Raw genomic sequence first — 22,824 nt, 5'->3', positions numbered from 1 at the left:
TATTTTATGGCTTTGGGTCTTACATTCAAGTCTTTAATCCATTTTGCATTACTTTTGTGTATGGTTAAAGACAGTGGTCGAGTTTCCCTCTTGTGCAGGTGGCCGTCCAGCCTTCTCAACACTACTTAGTGAAGACACTCTCCTCTCTCCTCTATGTTCTTGGCTCCTTTGCTATAAATTAGTTATCTACTTGATTTTTGTTTTTAAGTCACTGGCTTCAAGGTCAAATTTAAAGCATTTAAAATGCTAGTGCTAAGAGAAGGAAGAAAGGGAAACTGCTGTGTCAAGTTGGCAAAAGAAAGAGGACCATTAAAACATCAGGAATGACTAAAACCCAGAAAGCATGAAACAAGATGAGACCAGAAGGCTCAAACTACCAGTTATGACTGTGGGGAGAGGTAAGCTCCACTTCCCCCATTTAACTATAAAGCTAGACAAAGTGACAGAGAAAGATTAGAAGTAAAACAGTTGCCTTAAAAATACAAGTAAAAGGCACCCTGGGCAGTGTGGTTCAGTAATTAGAGTTCCAACCGACACGGCGGGGGGCGGGGGGGGGGGTGTCACAGGTTCGATTCCCTGCCTTCATGTGCAGGAGGCAACCAATAGATATGTCTCTCTCATATTGATGTTTTTCTCTCTCCCCTCTCCCTTCCACTCTCTCTAAAATCAATGGGAAAAATATCCTCACTCCTCAGATGAGGATTAAAAAAATAATACAAGTAAAAGGGGAGCCAGGGACATGGCATCATTAGTAGCAAATGTTGTAGAAATCAAAGGAAAAACAAAGCATTCAGCAGAGGACAGTTTTTACATGAAGGTTAGACTCCCCAGTGAAGATTTAAGATGCACAGTCATGAAGGACATCAAGATGCCCTCCTCAAAGCCTGACTTACCAAGTAGGCTTAAAATCAATGATAATGTAGTTGACTCGGCCCAACCTCCCAAACCACAGACCCTGCTGGTTCAGTAACATTATTTTAGACCCTTGGCCAACATATCCTTCTGCCCGGAGGGCCCAAACCCTACAAACAGTTCCAAGGGGTTTCTTTATTTGCTTCCTTCCTTTCCCCTTCCTTCTTTGTGATGCCTGTAAACACACCGCACAATTACAAAGTCGCAGCCACATGCAATATTAGAACAGAGACACCCTGTTAAATCCGTTCCTAACAGCTGCAAGCCCCCTTTAAATTTCAATTATAAGATTAACAATTGTAACCACTGGCAGACTGTTACCACCCAGGGTTCAGGGAGTTCTGGGGACACAACAAGCCATGGGAGGGAGGAAGCCTGGCTGGGAGAGTCTCCTGATCTCCTTACCTGGCCAAACCTGCCTCTGCACCTGAAGGATAAAGTCAAGTGCAAACATGAAAGGCTCAAAACCCCAGCAACCTGAGCCACGGGCCTGGAGCCTACACAATCCAGACCAGGTCCCTTGCTCCCTATTTCTCTTTCATTTCACCTTGCTTAAACTGGGAAACCGAGGCCCTCAAGTTAGGCCAGACACAGGTCTGGTGTTCCTTGCTAGTTCTCAGCTCAAAGATGTACTCCAAAAATTCTGCTGTAAAGGCCAGATCCCTGCTCTCTCACCCTTTGAAAACAGGGGCCTCATCCTGCCCCCCAGCAAGGGAGGCTGGTAAGTTCCCCCTGCCCTGCACTCTGGTTTGCAGCAGAAGACCACAAACCCTGCTGCTGGGCTCCCTGGGCCTTTGATGTCCACAGTAAAAAGGGATGGTGCCTGGTTCACTCGAGTCTCCACCTGTGCTCACGCCTGCTCGGGCAGCAGCCAGACCAAGTTCCTGATGGTTCCCAAATTTGGTAGCTGAAAGGCACTTTCCATGTAGGGCATTGCTGCCCAGAATCTCTATTCCCATCAAAATCCTCCCCATGTTCCTTGCTTTCAGGACTTTAACTCCTTCACTGAGTGTTCTGGTGTAAAGGCCATTTGAAATGAAGTCTAATAGCAAATATTTATTGAGCTTCTGCAAAGATCTGGATTCTTTACCGCCAAGGTGCTTAGAACTCTTAGATTGAAAATTTACTATCTTGGTTACAGTTATGAAGTACAGATAAATGTATCTCTTTTATAAATTATACATTCAAAAGTGTTGTCTGCTAAAGGCTTCATACATCTTCCCTCAGAGTGGATATGGCCATCTGCAGTTCCCTAAAAAGAATAGTCTGCAATTGCTACATTTAATTCAAAACCCAGCCACCCATATTGATCCCTGTGAGAACATGGAAAAGCCCCATTTCACAGATTGGGACGTTTATAAAGAAGTCATACTAATTAGTTTGGCTCCCTAGAACGAAAAGAATCTGGTCCAAGAGGAAAAGAAGGGTGCATGAGATGGTTTGGAAAATCGCAGTCTTTCAAGCATTCTTCTTGGCACCATGCATGCCCTCTGCCTACAGAAACACTATGAAGCTAACACCGGTTGTTAGGGTTGAGATAAACTGATGAGGAAATATCACCAGGATGGTGTATGGTGTTTCTTTGAAATAAGTTTGTAGAGAGCACTTCATTAGTAGCACTGAGATTTATCTTTTTGTGCTGAATTGATGTTTATGGCAAAGCATTTATAAATGTGTGTGTGTGTGTGTGTGTGTGTGTGTGAGAGAGAGAGAGAGAGAGAGAGAGACATTTCAGCCAGACGCAGTCGCACAGCACTCCTCCAATAACCCAGGGAAGCCCTTCACAGTCTTTGTGAAACTATGCCTGGCACCCAGAGAAAACATTTTATATTACTCCAAGGATCTGCTTTTATAGGACCCAAACCTTTAAACCAGTATTGTTCAGTGCCTGACTCATATCTGTCTGTAAAAGGAGTGTTAACACTCCATGGAAGAAATCCTTATTTGGATATGATTTATACTGTATATCAATGTTTTGTTAAGACCCTTTTTTAAAATAAAAGTGTTTAAATTCATAATTAAAATAATCTTTACCTGTATCTGACAAACAATGGCTCATCTTAAATTTCATCTCTTGTTGCTTAAAAAATATTTGAAAAGCAAGGAACATGGGGTGGATCTGGATGGGAACAGAGATCCTGGGCAGCAGTGCCCTACATGGAAATTGCCTTTTCAGTTACCAAATTTGGGAACCATCAGGAGCTTGGTCTGGCTGCTGCCCCAGCAGGCATGAGCACAGGTGGAGACTTGATAGATTGGGTAAAAGTTGCCTCCTACACTAATGAGTTATTTTTATTTTTTATTAATTAATCCATAATTTTTAAACTCGAAAGATCTTAAACTTTTGGGAACATATTTGGCAACAAAACCTGACCCAAACCAACATGAATATACTTATATCTTTATGTTTTCCACTTTTTGTGAACATTCATATGTTTCCCTGTAGAAATATTTACATGTTGATTGTGGAATACTGCCCCATGCCCTGTTGGGGATGTTATGTAAATTCACACACCACATTATCTTTCAAAACTCTAGATATTTTTAAATCCTGAAAAAAATCTGGTCCAAAGGTTTTAGACGAGGGATTTTGAACTTGTAAAATGATATGGGCATCATTAAATTTTTCTTTAGGGATTGATCTCACTATTTGGTCTTATGGGGAGAGTCCATCTATGCATAGTATTTATACCTGGTTACAGTGAGAATGGGGTTTATTCTCTGGAAAAAAAAATTTCTTAACATTTCCCCGATCTTTGTAAATGTTGAGTTTTTTAGCCACATTCTCAAGTCAGCTCAGCCTGAATTGCGTGCCTGTTCTGTCCAGGCACTGTGCGAGGTGCCATGAGGGATGCAGACATGAGTAAGATACTATTGACCACTGCTTGGGGCTGGAGACATGTAATTACTCCTCCTCATTAAGGACAGGTCCAATGTCATAAAATTGGAGTCACAAACAAAATGCTGGGGGACCAAAGGGGAAGAATAATGCATGCCAGGGGAGGCTTCATTGAAGAGGTGACATGTGAGCTTATGCGTTTGTGCCTTTTCCAAGATGTTGAAATTTTCACATGTGAATAAGAGAGGGTAGCTATCCGAAAGTTTTTACTGGTCAGAGAAGCCATCATCTTTATTTCTCTTAAAGGACACTATTATATAACAAAAGAAAATAAGAAATTACAAAGCAGAAGTTCAAAATGTAAGGTATATTTTAATGTTTACTTTGAATGCTTTTTTGCATAGAAAATGCAGTGCAGTAGAATTGTAGTTGTAGGATAATTGTTAAATTGCAAAAGTATGTTTATGTCTAGTCTTTTATGGGAGTGGTCTAATTTAAAGAGGTATAATGAACACCATCTTTGAATGGCATCAATTATCACTGTGGCTGCATGTATTGACTTTTTGGGAGATAAGATAAATGTCTAAGCTTAAGGGCCCAGATGAAAGTAATACCAATATAAAATAAAAATTTATGAGCTCCCTGACATCTCTTGCTTTCCCACCCCACCCCGCCGACAGTAGTTTAGAGGAATCAGCAAGGGAAATGGCATGGGCAGAGTGGCATGCATGTGTGCCATTATAGACATGGCCTACAGAAAATGCACCAGCTATACTGAGCTAAGCAGTTCTAAAGATGCTTTCCTTTCTACCACTTTTGTGCCTTTTCTTTTCATATGATGACCACTCCTTGCACAAGATGTTCTGCACCACTCTCAACATCATCCCAGGGAAGAATAAAATCATCTCTCTCTTGTTCTTACTAACCTGTGTTAGCTTAACTGTAGCAATTACCGTGTTGTACTATAATAATTCCACTGCATGCGTGTCTTCCCATTGAGGGCATGGGCCTTTTATCTTTGTAAACCTAGGAACTATCAGAGTTGCTGGCACACCACAGCTCGCAACAAGTTAAGTGAATGTATAAAAGATAGGATAAGGCTAGATGGAGGAGTGTCTTTAATGTCAAGTGGAAGAAACTTAGATTTTATTTTGTACATGTATCATTCAGGATATGCTAGATTAGACTGCAATAACAAGCAACCGCCCAAATTTTAGTGATTTGACACAAATTCATTTCCTGCTCACATTAAATGTCCACTAACGGCCAGCAGGAGGCCTTTGCTCCTTGTAATCACTGGGGCATCCTGGCTGATGGAGGCTTCATTTTGATGTGTGTTTCTAATGATCATCAGAGCAGCATGGCAAATCATCCGCTGCCTCTTAACATTGCTTCTTAGTCTGCCCTTGATCACTTCCATTCACAATGGCAGACCAAAGCAATTCACATGACCATACCTAGTTTCAAAGGGGTGGGAAAGAACAAACCTATTCTGGAAGACCAGAAGCCCAAATTATCAGGTCAAGTGTACTAATGACAACTACAGCAGGGAACAGGGAGTTATGCAAGATTTCTTTTTAAAAAGAAAACCAGCAACATATGGTTGAGCTAATAGATAAAGTGTGAAGGAGAGCATAGATTATCTGAAATTGGATGCCTGGGGAAAGCAAACTGGGAGACACATTGGCCTCACAGAGAGCTAGAAGTTTAGGGTTCTCTTAGCAGTCTTTGCACTGAACTGTGCATTCACATTAAACAAGATACTTATTCTGGCTTCGCTTCAGTACTTCCAAGGGGAAAAGAGATACAGCCATGATAATGTATACAGCCTTCCTGTTCGTCTGAGGGTTAATGAAAGTTGGGGGATGAGGCACTTAACTCCCTGTTTTCTATTCAACTCTGGAGAGAGCTGCCTCTTAAACAAAATGAGCCTTTTTCTTTGAGTTCACAGTACATTTCCGCAGTGACAAATTTTGCCAAGCTCACCAAAATTTGAGCTAAACCTGGATAATAAGTTGACTATTTATTTTATGAATTGGATGCACATCTTGCCAGTTTTCCAAGTGGTTATGACAACAGAATCCCTCATCTATAATATCCATCCCCAGCCCTCATCTATAGCTCCCTTGTTTGTTCTGAAGATAATATATTGATTGAGCCTCTTTTGATGGCATTCTTTCCATGCTTCTCACATGAGGAAGAATTACTGTTGTTTTCCCCACAGGACTTAAAATGACTGCATTTTTACACGTTATTTACTGTATGCATTCTAATATCAAAATGGTCAATTCATTTATAATCTTTTTAACATGCCTTAGAGAATAAAAGGTCCATTCTCATGTTTGTTAGGGAGGCTTTTGTTCTTTCTTTTGCACGTAAATTTTACTTTCAAACTCATTAATTGATCTTGCAACCATGAATAGTTAACATTAATTATGCACAATTAGCATATGATAATGTATGACACACATTTCAGGTGAATATTAAATAGCATAATTATATTGAATATCATTGCATTCAGCTATGTAGGTCCACAAAATATGATGGATGGTGTGTTCATCTCTACTGAATCCATTTACCTGCTCTAGAGTGATGATTTTTGAAATAAACACAGTTGAAAATAAATGCACATAAGTTAAATACTGTTAAACACTAAGGAATATTTCCAAAGAGTAAGATCTGGAGGTCAGTTGATAATTCTTTTGCTTTGGGCAACATTATTTTAGATGTGTATTATAGGATTTTAGAGCTCAGCTTTAAAATCCTTCAGAATTCAAAGGCTGTTTTATGTTAAGTGTCTGACAGGTAAAACGATTCCTTTCTAAACATAATTCACCTCTGCTCTGCAGGCATATTGTAGAGAACAAAAACATCTATGCATGGTAACAAGCAACTATTTTTGCCATATGCAGAATTGAAGATGCCTAAGAAAATGGGAAACCCTCCCACACTGTACTGTCGGTCTAAAAGCACCAGATGAAGTCAAGCAAGAGAAATAAAGCTAGGGTAAATCCTCTCACCTGTTAGAATTATTAATAAGAGTTTACTTGTCTTTTCAAATGTTCGCTCATTAGAGCTTTTGAGTTTTCTATTCAAGTAAAATAAGATACACGAATAGACTGTGATTGAACTTTGACTTTCTAGTTAAGAATTCACTTTTTGAAAAGTCTATTAGCCTCACAAAAATGAGATTCCTTTAAAAAGAATCACAAAAGCCTACAGTAAAGATAACCTTATGTTTCCCGTTGTGAGCATAGAAAATTACTCTGTTCTGAGTTGTCACACAAACCAATTTTTATCCCTGGCCTTGATCCAGCTATTAGGCTAACTGCAAAAGCCTCATTCTGCTCTCCTGCCCTCTCTTTTCTTTTGTGTCCTCACATTAACTTTGAGGAAACCATCTTGAGAGTTCTTGGCTGATTTCTATTTTAAGAACCTAGTTCAGCCATTATAATTAGTCCCCAGATTGTCTGGAATCCTCTCAGGCATTCAAAAGATTCCAAAGATCTTAAACAAGTACTTCTCAAATTATTTCACTGAAATAGCCCTAACGGCAGAAGAAAGTCAACTTATCTTTGAGGGCCTGTGGCCCTAACTCAAAATCGGAAATGTCTGAAGTTTTTGTTTTGCCATAAAGTTTTGCAGATACTTTGAATTTCTCTGCATAACACATCTGAGTTGTTTTTATTCATAAAAAAATCTTAATATCCTAAATTTTTTTTATCACTGAATAAAACGGATGGTCCAGGGAGACACACTGTGCCTATGGCTTTGAAAATTCTCTAACACACTGTTAAGTGTTCATTGGGTTATAAGCACTTCAGTATGGAGACCTAGTCTATTTCATGTAAATCTTTTGATAAAATGAGCTAAACTAATTATTAAATGTTTACAGTTGCAACAATGCTCCAAAGCAAATGTCCATCAATAGAGAACTGGTTAAATTAAATTACATCTAGACAGTGGAATGCCATGCAGCAGTTTAAAAAGATGAACAAAATCTACTGTATTTTTATGCAAAGATGCCCATAACATACATACCACACACACACACACACACACACACACACACACACACACACACGGGCAGGGGTTTTGGTGTCACAGGACAGTTATAGTATGATCCCATTAATATATTTGTATAAAACATACGTTTGTATGGAGTGTTAGGTCTAAGCAAATTTTACTTTCCACAGCAGAGCGTTGTCTAATTTTTTTTCACCAAATATGGATTAGTGTAAATCTAAAATAACTAATATAATCCAGTTTTGAAAATAAGAAAAAAAAAGCTTTGCACAGGTTGTACCTGTCGTAGACCTAATCAGATAGAAACAAACCCTGCTCATTTAGTATTTTTAGTTGGAGATTTGTATAATCTTCCCTCTACAAGGAAAGATAGATTGTTGGGTTCTATACAAATTATTCTTTCGGTAGTACTCTTGATGAATTGTTATATGAACTTATTTTGAATAATTTCATCTGATGCTTTGGTACAGTTCGGAGTAGAACACTTAGGACCTATGGAAGAGGATTAAAAGGAAAACAAAAATATCCCATATTCCTACAACCCAGAGATCACCTAAAGGTTCTTTCTCAAATTGAGCTGAATCTGGACTCTTCTGCCCAAAGGCCCTGTTTTCTAACGACGCACGTATAAGAATTCATTTGTTCCCCCTTCTAGGTGACAGCCTTTAAACCAGGTGAAGGCAGCCTTTACACTTCTTAGTCTTCCCTAGATTGAGCAGAACTTTACCTTCAAATGTTGCTCAAAGCATATGTTTCATTGGAAGCTTAGAAGTTTGGTGTTGCCCATCTTAAATCCTTCCCCCAAATGATTGCAACCTTCTAAATAAGGTTTGACTATCACAGCGAACAATGAATGTCATTCATTATCTGGGGACCTAAGTCAAAATGGGAAATTTTTAGAAGCCATATATTTTATCATAAAGATTTATATACATTTTGTATGTCTCTATAACATATCTGCATATTATTGAACATTATTTTAAATTTATCTATCAAGTAAATGGATGGTTCAGAAAGCTACACTGTGCCAATAGCTTTGGAAGTTCCCTAACACACTGCCATGATGGCATCCTAAATGGTGTGTTTTCAGAAGCAGTTGCCACAGAATTGTTGTTCTGTTGACATTAACACGAAGTCCTCCAAGTACCAATGTCATTCTCTTAGTCATCTAGTCCTTTCATGAACATGTATTCTCTACTCTACATAAGGTACTGGGATACCATGAGAACCAGACAGTCTCAGTTTCTGTCTTCACAGAATTTACCACCAAGACAAGTACACCGACAATTACAAGGTGGTGCATGCAACACTTTGATGGGCTATAGGATCGAACATGGGATCAACCTAATAAATGCCCTGGAGGAAGTGGTACCTAAATTCAGATTGAAAGAACCCGTGAGAATCAGCCAGGTCATGGGGGAAGAGAGGAAAAGGGTGTTCAAGGGTGTTCTAGGCACAAAATAGCATGAGCACAATCCCAGAGGCAAAAGAAAGCATGGCATATTGAAGGACTGAAAGAAGGTCAGTATGACTAAGAGTGGAGTTTGAGGTAAGAAGTGGGAAGTTCTGCCGCTTGAGAAGATAATTGGCCCCAAATCATGAAGGACCTTGAAAAACTTGGTAATAGGTTTAGACTTTGTCCTGAAGGCCAGGTTAATTCACTAAAACTTTTAAATCCAGGGAACAGATTAGAGGTGGTCCACAGACTGAAGGCAAGAGACCAGCCCTGGGCATTCATTTAGTTTGATTTTTTGAGCTTCAATTTCTCTTCTTTGAAATGAGGATGATAGGACATATCTCAAGGGTTGTATGAGATTTAAATGGGATATTAGAAAAAAAGGAGCTAGATGAATGTCTGGCATATATTAGAAGCCCCGTAATACCTCCTGATCCCTCACAAGTCTACAGTGTTATATTTTTATTGGTGTCTGATTTATCTTAAAACATGTTGATAATTGAACTGATATTAAATTACTGAATAATCCTTTAACTAGAGCAAGGCCCATATGGCATTCAATGAATGGCTATGCCTCTCAGGAAAATGGCAATCAGAATTCTGCCCTTTTGTTAGAATTGTGAAACACATACTAACTTTCAAGACTACGGGAAGCAACAATATTGGATGTGTTTCCTAGTCTTTGTCCTCTTAAATAAGTCAATGTATTACTTTCTCAAATTTAATATTTTCTTTAGAGTTCACATATCATATCTTTAAGATTGCTCAATTGTTGCTAATATATCAAACTATATCCATTGTAAAATGAAGAAAACAGGAGGTAGTGAGGGAAGGAGGATGAGAATGAGCAAGCGGTGGAGGGTGGACAACCACAACTGAAGCAGTTGTTTGGTTTATGCAATGTAAGATAAAATATTCCTTTAGACTATGGAAATCCTTATGCCAATCAACAATGAAAGTGACATAAAACACGAACCTATTGATAATTGAAGGCTTATTAATAATATGCATGTTTGAAATATACATTTTAAATGAAATTATCTTTGGGAATGTGATTTTACCCAGAGAAGTACAAGTGGATTTATATTTTTCTTCATTATTTTACTAAGTAAGTTTGCTTAGCAAGACCATGCTATGGCAACTCTATTACTTTTTAGTATTACTTAAAAAAATAATCTGGCTAGGGAGGGAATATAGTCTGGAATCCAATGGCTAAGTATTCTAGCCAGCCAGGGATTCTTATAATGGACCCCAGGCCATAGGTAACTCTGAAGTCACACCAAGATAGAAGGAGCAGAATGGGTTATGTCTAATACCAGTAGGAAAGTGGTGAAAACAATATGAAAGTAAAATTTGAGGATCTTTTTTTTTTCCCCAGTAAGAGGCAAATTACTTAATAGAGGGCTAGAGATTTAGCAGAAACCATCTGGCCCTTAAAACAGAGACTAATGTGCAGAGAAAAACGATTATTATCTGTGTAGCTATAAGGTTAGTGATTGCAATTCAAAAGTTGAGATTTATTTTTTCACATTCTACAAGCAAAATTAGTATCATATGGCAACTAACCACTTGGAGGTTAAAAATAATAAGATGTGAAATTTCTGCTTTTAAAATATAAAACGGATCAAAACGCTTCTCTTTCTTTTTATTGTACCCACTTTCCTTTTTCCTTTCTTTCCCTTGGAAGTTCACCATATAGTATTGATCATCCAGATGACATTTAATAATAAATCGGTGACGGTAAGTATTCCATGTACATGTAAGATAGAAGCTTGGGTTTCATTTTTAATGAAAGAAGAAGGCTTTCATTAAAAATACTTCTTTATAAGGGATCACCCACTTTTTTCTCACTTTCTCAAAACTTTAAGGAAAACAAAGCATCCTCTTTCTTTAGATTTTTTACTATATTTTCTTCATCATTTAGTTAAAAAGTAATATTCTATTTAACCGTGTCCCAAATATCCAATCACTGAGTGCCCCAAATTCTACTGTTAGAGCTTTACTCCTTTAGCTGAAGGCCATATGGCTTGCTAAAAATACAAACATCCTCATAAAAAGAGCAGCAATTGGTCTTTTGCATCATACTAGGACTCATGGGTCCCATGTAGAAAAGGAAACGGAGTGCCCCAAATTATTAGGCACATCACTGCAGAAGGAGAAAGATCTGAGTAAAAAAGAAGAGACTGTACCTGCCAAAAAAGATAAGCTGCTGCCCAGGGAGCTGGCTGAGCTCAGCTGCAGGTGCAAGAGGTTCCAGGCAGGTGGTTCCTTTTGTTTCCAGGGTGTGGATATCTATAGGCAACAATGCTTGGGGATCTGCATTTGAGTCCTGGGGCAGAGATCTAGGCAGTAACCACGAAGAAAGCTTTGCCTGCCTGACCCAAAACAGACCCAGTGATTAGTCACAGGCATTCTAGAAAAGTCACACTGCAATTCCTTCCTTGAATAACATGGCAAGTGCATTTCCCAATGATACCCAATATTTAACAAGCACTGCATCAGGTACTATGTTAAGCTTCTCTCAGTTAATTTTCATAATAATCAGGCTATTATAATTATCCTCATTTTACGGATGAGGACACTGGGGCTTAGAGTTAACAGTTCACCCTAAATTTCAGAGATAAGCAATTGTATTCATTTGCTAGAATTAATAAGCCACATTCTGGGTGGCTTAAACAATAGAAGTTTTCCTCAAAGTTTTAGAAGGTAGAAGTCCAAGAACAAGGTGTTGGAGGTTTTGTTTCTTCTGCAGCCTCTCTCCTGGGCTTATAGATAGTTTATATGTGTATTTTCTCTTTCTCTCTCTCTCTCTCTCTCTCTCTCTCTCTCTCTCTCTCTCTCTCGTCATCTCAGGATGGGATTAGAGTCTACCCCAAAACCTCATTTTTCCTTAATTATGTTTTTTTAAAAATACGTTTTTATTGACTTTTAGAGAGAGAGGAAGAGAGAGGGCTAGAGAGATAGAAACATTGATGAGAGAGAATCATTGATCAGCCGCCTACTGCACGCCGCCCCCACCTTACTAGGGATTGATCCTGCAACTGAGCATGTGCTCCAACTCGGAATCAAACTGGTGACCTCTTGGTTCATAGGTCGATGCTCAACCACTGAGCCACACCAGCCAGGCCTTAATTACTTTTTAAAGACCCTATCTTCAAATATAGTCACATTCTGAAATATTGGGGTTTAGGATGTCAACAAATTTTAGGGGGACACAATTCAGCCCATAACAGCAATAATTTTTCATTTTTAAGTAGGTATAGATTTACCATAGATAACATGATTTAGTTACCTGCAACAGTAAAATATTATATGAGCCAATTAAACGGAAACATCTTGACTTCTCCCAGCTGCCAGCACCTGCCTCTATTTGGATCTGCCCTCAAATCGGCAGGCATGAGCACCTCAGAGATGTAGTTCCTTTAATTCCTTATCGTATAGAGTAGAGCAGGAAAAAAGGCCAGGGACTGCTCTGAGAGCAAACAGCCAAAGGCCAACACAACTACACTGAGTTTATTTCATAAGTTTTACATATTTCTCAACTAGTGGTTTTGTGGGCCTTATAATGCCACCAGTTAAATTCCTTTAACAGCTGTAGACCAGCAATGCCTGAATCATGTACTAGTAGAGCTTGTTTGAAGCCAGAATGCCAGCACTTGCTTGTATAGACAAGAAAAGCCCACACTTTGTACTGATGGACTGTTTCCTTGTGAGTTTTGTCTAGGATGGGCTTCCAGCGGTTCTCAACCTGTGGGTCGCGACCCCTTTGGCAGTCAACGACCCTTTCACAGGGGTTGCCTAAGACCATCCTGCATATCAGCTTTTACATGACGATTCATAACAGTAGCAACATTACAGTTAGGAAGTAGCAACGAAAATAATTTTATGGTTGGGTCACAACATGAGGAACTGTATTTAAAGGGCCAGAGGGTTGAGAACCACCTTAGACCATGAGATTGTTTTCCAAATGAGTAAAAGCTCGCAAAGAGTGTTGAGACAGCTTACCTGACAATTGCTTGGTTCACTTGCTACCTACCTTTTGCATATTTTCTCTTCTCATCTGCAGTTCTTTGAAAGAGTAACATACCTTTGCAGAAATCTGTGGCTCTCCAGCAGTATCAGGATTGATCATAACATATAAGTGGAGCCCTTTGTGGGAAAGGGACTAGGTACAGCCTTGGGCAAACTACAGCCCGCGGGCCTCGGCCCGTTTGAAATGAATAAAACTATTGAAAAAAAAAGACTGTACCCTTTTATGTAATGATGTTTACTTTGAATTTATATTAGTTCACACAAACACTCCATCCATGCTTTTGTTCCGGCCCTCCTGTCCAGTTTAAGAACCCATTGTGGCCCTTGAGTCAAAAAGTTTGCCCACCCCTGGCTAGGAGAAGGGAGAGTACACATTTCACCCAGAATCCTCTGCAGCAGTGACCCTGAGAAGTGTGAACGTCAGATGTATTCACAGAATCATTTAGAGCAGCGGTTCTCAACCGGTGGGTCGCGACCCCTTTGGGGGTCGAACGACCCTCTCACAGGGGTTATTCGAAAATACATCCTGCATATCAGATATTTACATTACGATTCATAACAGTAGCAAAATCACAGTTAGGAAGTAGCAACGAAAATAATTTTATGGTTGGGGGTCACCACAGCACGAGGAACTGTATGAAAGGGTCGCGGCATTAGGAAGGTTGAGAACCACTGATTAGAGCCGCTCGTTTTCTATGCAGAGACTTTTCAAGGCCTGGGCTGATTCTGCCTGCGTAATGTGCTCCGCGTCTTCCGCAGTCAGACCCCACTGCATGCTTAATGACACAAGTTCCAGGAAGCTTGGGGATTTGCCAGTAAACACCGGAGATGCTAACCTTGTCAAAGCAGAAAGAAACGACATACTTACGGCACCTGGAGCCGCTCAGTTCCTCAGCCCCCGAAGCAACTGGGATGCAAGAGATTTGATATGGACACACGAATCACACGACCGGATTTCTCTGAAAGCAGCAGCCACGGATCCTCTCTCCTAAAAACACAGATTGACGGGTAACTAATTTTGAATAATTTAAGAAGACCACATGTAAGAGTGGCAGTTATCCTAGGACTGGGGGCAGGCAAATAGCCATGTGCGCGGTCAGGCACACACCAAGTCGCCTCCCGGGCTGGCTCTCCTACGAGAAAAGGCCTGTTACAGGGTTTCCCCCAAAAGTGGATATTCACACTTTGAATTAGTATAAAGGCAGTGTTTAAAATACATTTCATTTTCAAAACTGAGCTACCAGCTGTTGCAGTGTGTATACATTTTGGGGGGACACCCTGTCTATCACAGGGAGAGCGAACAGAGCCACTATCAAAATGGAGGGGCCATTCTTTAGGAAATATAATTCACCTGACCGGGCACTGCCACACCCACCCAGCAATATTACACTCATGGGATCGGTATTTGTGACCCGGAAAACAATTATTTAAAAGAGGTGACTTTGTCCTCACGGGCGTAACTCCTTGCTTCGGGGTGGGCCGTGTAGCTTATTTTGCGAAATTAATAAACAGAAACCTCATTTAAAATGGAGTCAGGGAGCTACAAGAGAGAAAACTTCTCTCATGCACACACTACTGAGCCCAACAGGAAGAGACATACCTTCTGTCTCTTGACTGGAAGAGGTAGCACATTACTACCTCAGCGGGAAGAAGGAAAGGGCCCGCCTCACCCAGTAACAGCTCAGCCAATGGGAGACGGCCATAGCTCAGCCAATGAAAAACCAGGAAGTAAAGATTCCTCCCGTCCCAGCAACAGCTCAGCCAATGGGAGACGGCCATAGCTCAGCGGATGAAAAGTCACTATACTGCAAACCTTGCGTTTCTGTCAATGGACCTTTCTTTTGCAAAAGCCCCTCCCAAGCCCATAAGTGAGTTTTTTTTCTCCTTTGTTTCTCTGGACTTGGGCCCCATTTGACGATAAGCTGCATGTCCCAAGTTGTTTCATCCCCGTACGCAGCACAGTGCCTGGCATATGGCGGGACAAATTAATCTCTAGGACCCGCTTTGAGTTTGCACCTAAAATATTTGAAGTATTTTGCCATCACATTTAATGAATACTGTGGTTGAGAATCTTGTTTTCTTAGCAAATCAAATAATAATGTGAGTAACCAGCTTCACTGAATCTATTGTCAAATCCCGTCCCTGCTTTTTCTGGAGGAGAGGATATATAAGTATAAAGGGAAATTTGGGTAAGAGGCTGCAAATTTGGAGTGTTTCAGAGCTCTGTGGAGGCCATACCCCTTATTCTTCATTTTAGGACACCTGGGAGTAGTTGATATTTAAAATGGTTTTCAAACACAGCTGTTCATTGGGATCATCTGGGGAGTTTACAACTTCTGATGCCTCAATCCTGGGATTCCAAAGTAATTGTTTGAGTTGGTGCTTGGTCACTGGGATTTTAAAAAAAATATCCCCAGGTGATTCTAATATGCAGCCAAAGTTGAGAAAAAAAGTAAGACTATTATCTTCTGAGAATATGGATAATGTTACTGATGAGCCTCAAGTGACCTCATCGACTTGTTTTCATTTCTTAAGTAACCAGCAAAGGGGTGTGCAATCCTTCCTTCATGGTTTTGCAGATTGGTGGCATAGATTTACACAGCCTGCTTTCCTTTCCTCTTTATAATAGACACCTCCCATTTTACCTTTGATATCCCCCCTCCTACTCTCCCTAGCGTTCCAGTGGAATATAACTCCCATTCATCCCTCTGTCCTGTGGGATCCCAGGAGCTGTTGGTTTTACGAAGCTACTACTAATCACTATGAGGAAACTGCAATAGAGCAATGAAACATAGGAAGTTACCAAGGCCCCAGAAGTTTCTAACCATCTTGGTAGTGGCAGTTTTTTCTATAGCTCCTACTTCTTCCCTCTGAGATGGTGACTAGAAGATGGGGTATAACAAACCTCTCTCCTGACTTTCAATTGTTTTCTTCTTAGATGAAGAAGCCAAGATTCAGCCATCAACATGCCCTCCCACGTCGTGTCTGGGCAAACAAACAGGTGGACCCTGGTTCTCAGCGAGCTGTTTTGCTTGTCTGAGACCCTCCAGTGTAGGGGATAGGTATTCACTTCACTGCCTTTAACGGTGTTGGCATGGTTACCTAAACTCTTTTAAAACATTGCCTCTATGGAAAAATGTGTTTCAAAATGTGAACAACTCACATACAAATAAACTTTTTGCATCTCAACCTGTTTCTAAGTTGGAGACAGCTGATGCTTATAATGAAGTAAATATTATTTAAAAAAGAACTCATAACATCAATTAACCCATTGTTTCCATCTTAAGTGGTAAATCATATTAGGAATAAAACCAAGGTGCTGGAAAGTGTCAGAGGTCTATTGGCAACGTACTGGGAGATGTTACTGTGTTCTAGCATAAGCTACAGATTACTACTGAGGTAACTGCCAAGATGTGAGGAGGTGTTTGGTTCTCAGAATTAACATGAATTTGGAATAACAGTTTACACAAATAGAGCCCTTACTATGAATCAAACACATACTAAATATAATTTAATTCTCACAAAAACGGCATGACTTAGGCTCTATTATCACCCACATTGACAGATAGGTAAACTGAGACCCAGAAGGGAAATAACTCTCCTGCTACCCAGGATTCAGGAATGTCTAAGCTATTATTTTCACAGGGCAATGTGACCTCTGAGTCACATGCAGATCCTAAGAGATGAGTACAGAATATCATCTGACTCATCGTTATACCTAAAGATGATAAAAAAAAAAGAGGGCAGTGCCTTGGCCCTGGCAGTTCCCTGTGACAATACTGTCAGAGGGAGAGATGTGTGTTCTTGGAAGTAGAGTGGGACATTTGGCAAGTTTAAATGTAAGTGAACTGAATGATTGGACACTGGGTGTCTTGCTTGTCTGATTTCCACGACACTATTCTTACTCCCACCCGAGTGCCATAATAGGCATGCCCCTAGAGCAGTGATGGGGAACCTTTTGAGCTCGGCGTGTCAGCATTTTGAAAAACCTAACTTAAATCTGGTGCCGTGTCACATATAGAAATTTTTTGATATTTGCAACCATAGTAAAATAAAGACATATTTTTGATATTTATTTTATATATTTAAATGCCATTTAACAAAGAAAAATCAACCAAAAAATGAGTTCGCGTGTCACCCTGACACGCGTGTCATAGGTTCGCCATCACTGCCCTAGAGTCTGGCCCTTCTCTATTTGTTATTTTCTAATAGGTCTTCGTAAAATACAATGAACTTTGCCTTTTATGAATTTTCAATCAACTTTAAAACTTACATCCTTGTCTGAGAGGAACACCCTTTTTTAGTAAAAATTATCAAACCTCTAAACTTTGAAAAAAGGGAAGTATAGGCAATTTACTCCCCCCACCCCCCTCACCCCCAATAATTAAGAATAAATACTTTATAAGTCTCTTGAATGAAGAATCGAAATTCTGAATTTTTGGAATTGTTTTTATTTGTTGAGATTCAGCTATGTCTCTCTTAGGATAGCTTGTATATTTCTATGGCCTCAGGGCACTGGGATAATCATTAGCCCATTAAAATAAATGCCAGTACACCATTACTAGTATAGTTTTTCTTGGAGATCAAGGAATGAAGTGTAAGATGCTACCATAGTGTGAATAAAATATATTAGGGACCTAGGAATTACAAGTTAAAATTTCCACACTTTAAAAAATTATAGTCCACAATTTTAACCCACAGTTCTATAGTCCAAAAATCTGTGAAGACACTAAGCATTTCTATAAGTCTGTTGGTGGGTAGCTTGAACCAATGTAATACTATTTATGGTCTCTGAAAACCCCTTTTTATGTGCCTATCTATATGTTTTGCTGCAGAAATTTTAATGTGTTTGATTATTGGGTGGTTCCTAGGTCCTGCTGTGGATGTCATATAATATGCAGTATGTATACACTATTAATTTTTAATGGGAAAATACTAAATCCTGAAACACACCAGGTTCCAAGGACTTCATATTGAAAATTGTAGACCTTTTAAAAAAAAGGAGCATTTGACTGACATATAAATTCTGGGAAGGAATTTTTTAAAATTCCTTCATTTGTTGATTTAATTAACAAACTACTTGCTGAATATTAAAGCGGGGATATAATTGTGATCAAAACTAAAAACAGTCTAATGAAGAAGACAAAACATTACATTGTCACATATAGGAATATATACAGACAAACTCAGTTAAGTACTCTAAAGGACTTTGGATATCACCTAACCTACAAAATACATGTTTTAAAAACATTTAAACTGACTGCGCTGTTATCAAGTCACCCTGGTTCTACAGAAAAAATGTTCTTTTCAATGCTTTAATGTGAATGCATTTGAAACGAAGATGTGTTTGCCAGCCTACAACATGGAAGTTCAAGGTAGTTAATAAAAATCTATTTGCTTGAAAGAAAGAGGGCATTTGGGTGAGAGCAAATACACTGAATTCTACGGAATTCTACAGGGCATGATTGGAATTTGGGATATGTGTTTATTTAAATGTCTAGTTAATTGTGTGTGTGTGTGTGTGTGTGTGTGTGTGTATGAAAGAGAGAGAGAGAGAGAGAGAGAGAGAGAGAGAGAGAGAGAGAGAAATAACTTGTTTAACCCTGTAACCTATAACAATATATAATAGCAATCATATAAAATAGGGGTTATTATTACTACTGTTTTATAGAGGTGATAACTAAGGCACAGAGAGGTTATGTCATTTGCCCAAGTTGCTTAGCTAACAAGTGGCTGAGCCCTAAATTGAACACAGTACTGCTCCTGGATGTTGACTGTGCTTACACGTTTGGAGCATGAGTCAGGGAGGACTCAGAGGAGGGAGACAGTGTGGTATCGTAAAAGAATTCTGAGTTTGTGGGCTGGAGACAGGGATCAAGTCCTAACTTTACTACCTACTAGTTATGTGATTTTGAGCCTTATCTGTAAAAATATAGATAATAATTGCTACTTCTCAGGGTGGCTGTTAAGGCTGAATATACATCCACTAGACGGGCAAGATTAAAATAACAAGTGTTGATAAGGATGTAGAACAATGAGTGCTCCTCATATACTATTGGCAGGAGTGTAAATTGGTAACATTTTGGAAAATAGTTGGGCATTATCTTGTTAGGCTGAAAATGTATTTACTCCATGACCCAGAAACTCCACACCTAGAGAGACGTGTGCATATGTACACCAGTATAGTTGTACAAGAATGTTCTCTGCAGCATTATTTGTTATAGCCCCAAACTGGAAATAAACCAAATGTCTACAGATAGGAAAATGGATGCATCAATTATGGAATATTCACACTACTGAAGAAAATAGTGAAAGTGAATGAATTTCAGCCATATAAAACAACATAGTTAAATTTTAAATCTATTGTTTCAGTAAAAACAAAAGCAGCAATTCTCAGGAAAATATATATAGTGTGAAACCATTTTTATAGATGGATAAAACAAGCAAATTAAAAAATACCTCTTTTAGAAATAGAGCCATGTGAGGTCAAATTATTTTTGATAGTAGAGGTTAGGGTTAGGGTTAATTGTAGTTACCTGTGTGGAGGGTAGGGTATAGACTAGGGGTGTGTGTGTGTGTGTGTGTGTGTGTGTGTGTGTGTGTGTGAGGTGCTGATCTGAGATGGGCACATTCCTAGCTTTAACATTATTAATGATGTTCTAGTTCCTATATTGGATGACAGTATCACAGATGTCACCTTTTAAAAATTATCTGTTGTAACATGAATTACATATAATCTTTTTAGAAGCATAAAATGTTGCACAGTACTCATTAAAAAGCCTCATTTACTGCAACTGTGAGTCTTTTGAGGAATTTCCCCTGACTCCCCTGTCCTCAGCAGCCTGTCCAGCAGTAGGCACACACAGTAGATCCAGGAAGGATTAATCAAATAAACTAATAATTTTTGCCTAAAGGAAAATGAAAAGATGTGATATTCATGAAGTGCTTTGCAAATGTAAAATGCTATACAAACAAAAGGTGTCCGTAAAAAAGAAAATTTACAGTAATATCGTTTAGTTTTCACTCCCTCAAGACTGAACTGCTTTAATTGATGGTCTTGTGAGAATCGCCTGCCAACGTTTTCCATGGGAGATGCATAATGCATTGAATCTGTGCCCTTAAACCCACTGGTGTCTAAGAGAACATGGAAGTGAGAGTTGATTTCCAGCCTGTTTTTCCTTCAGGTTTTAAGAGCGAGTGTTTTCTTTAGTAGTAGTTGGAGGTGTTCACCATGCAAGGAACACTTGTCAGTCTGAAAATACTGCAAATGATGGGGAGAAAGAAAGGTGCCCTCGGCTCCAGAAATACTCTTCTACATTCCCAGGGAAAAACCCCAGGTGGCTGTGAAGGCGAGCAACATTTGGGAAGTTATAAATGTGCGATATGCAAAGGCAAATAGTGAGTCTGTAGTTTGTGCTCTGGGCCTAACCTTCGTGTTTCACCTACTTCTGATAAAAAGGTAACTGCATCTTTTCGCTAATGGCCCACTCTGCTGAACATTATTATTTCATGTCTTTTACTGCGCTTTCAAATGTATTCTCAATTTGACTTTATTTTTGATGATTGCTTGTCTTCTGCACCTAGGCAGCATTCTTTTCTCAAAGATAAAAGGAGAAACTAAGATAGGAATTCTTTGTATAATTACCAAATAACAATTAGAGTTTATTGTGTGTGTGTCTTTTAATTCTGTACAGTATTTTCCTTCCTCAAAACAGAGGCAGCCCTGAAGTGCGGTTATAAGTCTGTTTACACCACCCAGATATCAAATTGACTTGCTAATGGTAACTCTTCCTTGGTATCCATGGGTTACTGTGTCATGTGATTTGACATCAAGTACAGACAGTGCTGATTAGGAGCATCCAGCTCTGTCCATCTCCTTGCATCACTGAACCATCTGGTCATTTATTCACTAATAAGCCCCTAATGGCCCAAATATTCACCGGCCTGTCATTGTGACATGGCATAAAATGCCTACATCTTTCAACTCGCTTTGACATGTTGCTTGTTTCACATCAAAACCCGTCATTTACAGGAAAAGAGCTCAGAGGGGTAAAAACTTGACCTAATCTGCAGTGTTAACACAAAGACAGAGGCTTGGTATCTAGTAGCCTGACGGAAAGCATGTAAATGGGCAGGAATTCATTTTGTACATTTTTTCCATTCTCATTTTACAACGTTCTTTAAGTTTGGTATCATCCCTAATATGGGATTTTATGTGGGCTCTGCATTGAAATATCTCACCGGTATCTGTTTAAATAGTAAAGAGCACTTTAAAGGAACAATGCTTCCAGGAGACACAGAGCTTGCCTGGTTTAAATTTAAATGGGCAGGGGAAAAAATAAATCAAAATGGATCCAAAAAGCAGCTCTATCTAGTTTTCAGAAGACTATGGTTTGTTATTTTAACCCTCTCTTATTCTCTATTCATCTTTTCTAGCTTCATATGCTTTTCCCCACATTACATCTATGTGTTATAAAAAATTTGAGATTATCCATGTTTGGGGCATCTGAGATGATCAGCAGAACAATAATGAAAGGTTGGAATCCCCACTCAGAGTCACAACCTTTGGGAAAGTGAGGACAAAACTTTACAAACAGTCAGACTGGCATAAGCAGAGAGTTAAAATAATACAAATTAGGGGGACTAGGAGGAGGAAATGCAGCATTCTATCACATTCAGTGCTGTTGAAATCTTGGTCCTTAAGTGGAATTAAAACATCATGTAACTGAGGTGGTTTATATTTTACAGATACTACTAAAATGGACATTTTCCTCAAAAATCCCCCTACCGCATGTGTCTCCTTTGTCATCTTGTTTTTATTTTTAAAAGTTTCTAAAAATTGCATGCTGGCACAATTTCAGTTTAGAACATCATTTCCCATTGTCTTTCCTTACCCTTCACTGAGGCCAGTTCCCACCTCCTCTTCCAGATGGACAGGCTGAGAGACAATACAACCACCCAGCCCATACCCAGAGGCCTGTGGAAGCCAAACAAAGGGGTCGGGGCTGGGATACAGAAGGCAGATCTAGGGCTTTTGAATTTGGCACAACAGGCAAAAGGAGGCAGGGGCACACTAGTTTCTTTGCGGCTGACTGACTTTCTTTATAGGCATGGCAGAGCTGGGTAGAGTGCTGTTGGTCCCACACAGCCTATTTGAGGGTCAACTCACACACCTGCTGGGCCCAGCTGACCTAGAGTTGAGCCTAAACCAGCACCCTTTTGCATCCCAGGGGACGAAGCTAGAACCAGAGCCTCCTCTGAAGGATGATGAGCGAAGAAAAGTTCACCAATGTATCTTCCCAAGTCCTCTCTCCACTTGGCTTTCTGATTTATTCACGTAGCCCTTTTCAAAAAGAGCAGCCCTTTGCTTCCATGCTGATTTGAATATAAACAATATGGTCTACTGCCTTTGCAGCAGCTTTTCAGATTTTACTCCCCTCTCCCCTTACATTTGGAAAAAGTCTACTATGTTGGTCATGAACTTTCTCATCCTTGGTGACGTGAAAGTTTCAGCACCAACACGCAGTCTTTATCACTCCACAGGACAGCAGCAAAGCTT

Source organism: Myotis nattereri (assembly GCF_964212035.1).
Source record: "Myotis nattereri genome assembly, chromosome: 7".
Lineage (NCBI taxonomy): Eukaryota > Metazoa > Chordata > Mammalia > Chiroptera > Vespertilionidae > Myotis > Myotis nattereri.
Note: the sequence above shows the minus strand (reverse complement) of the source record.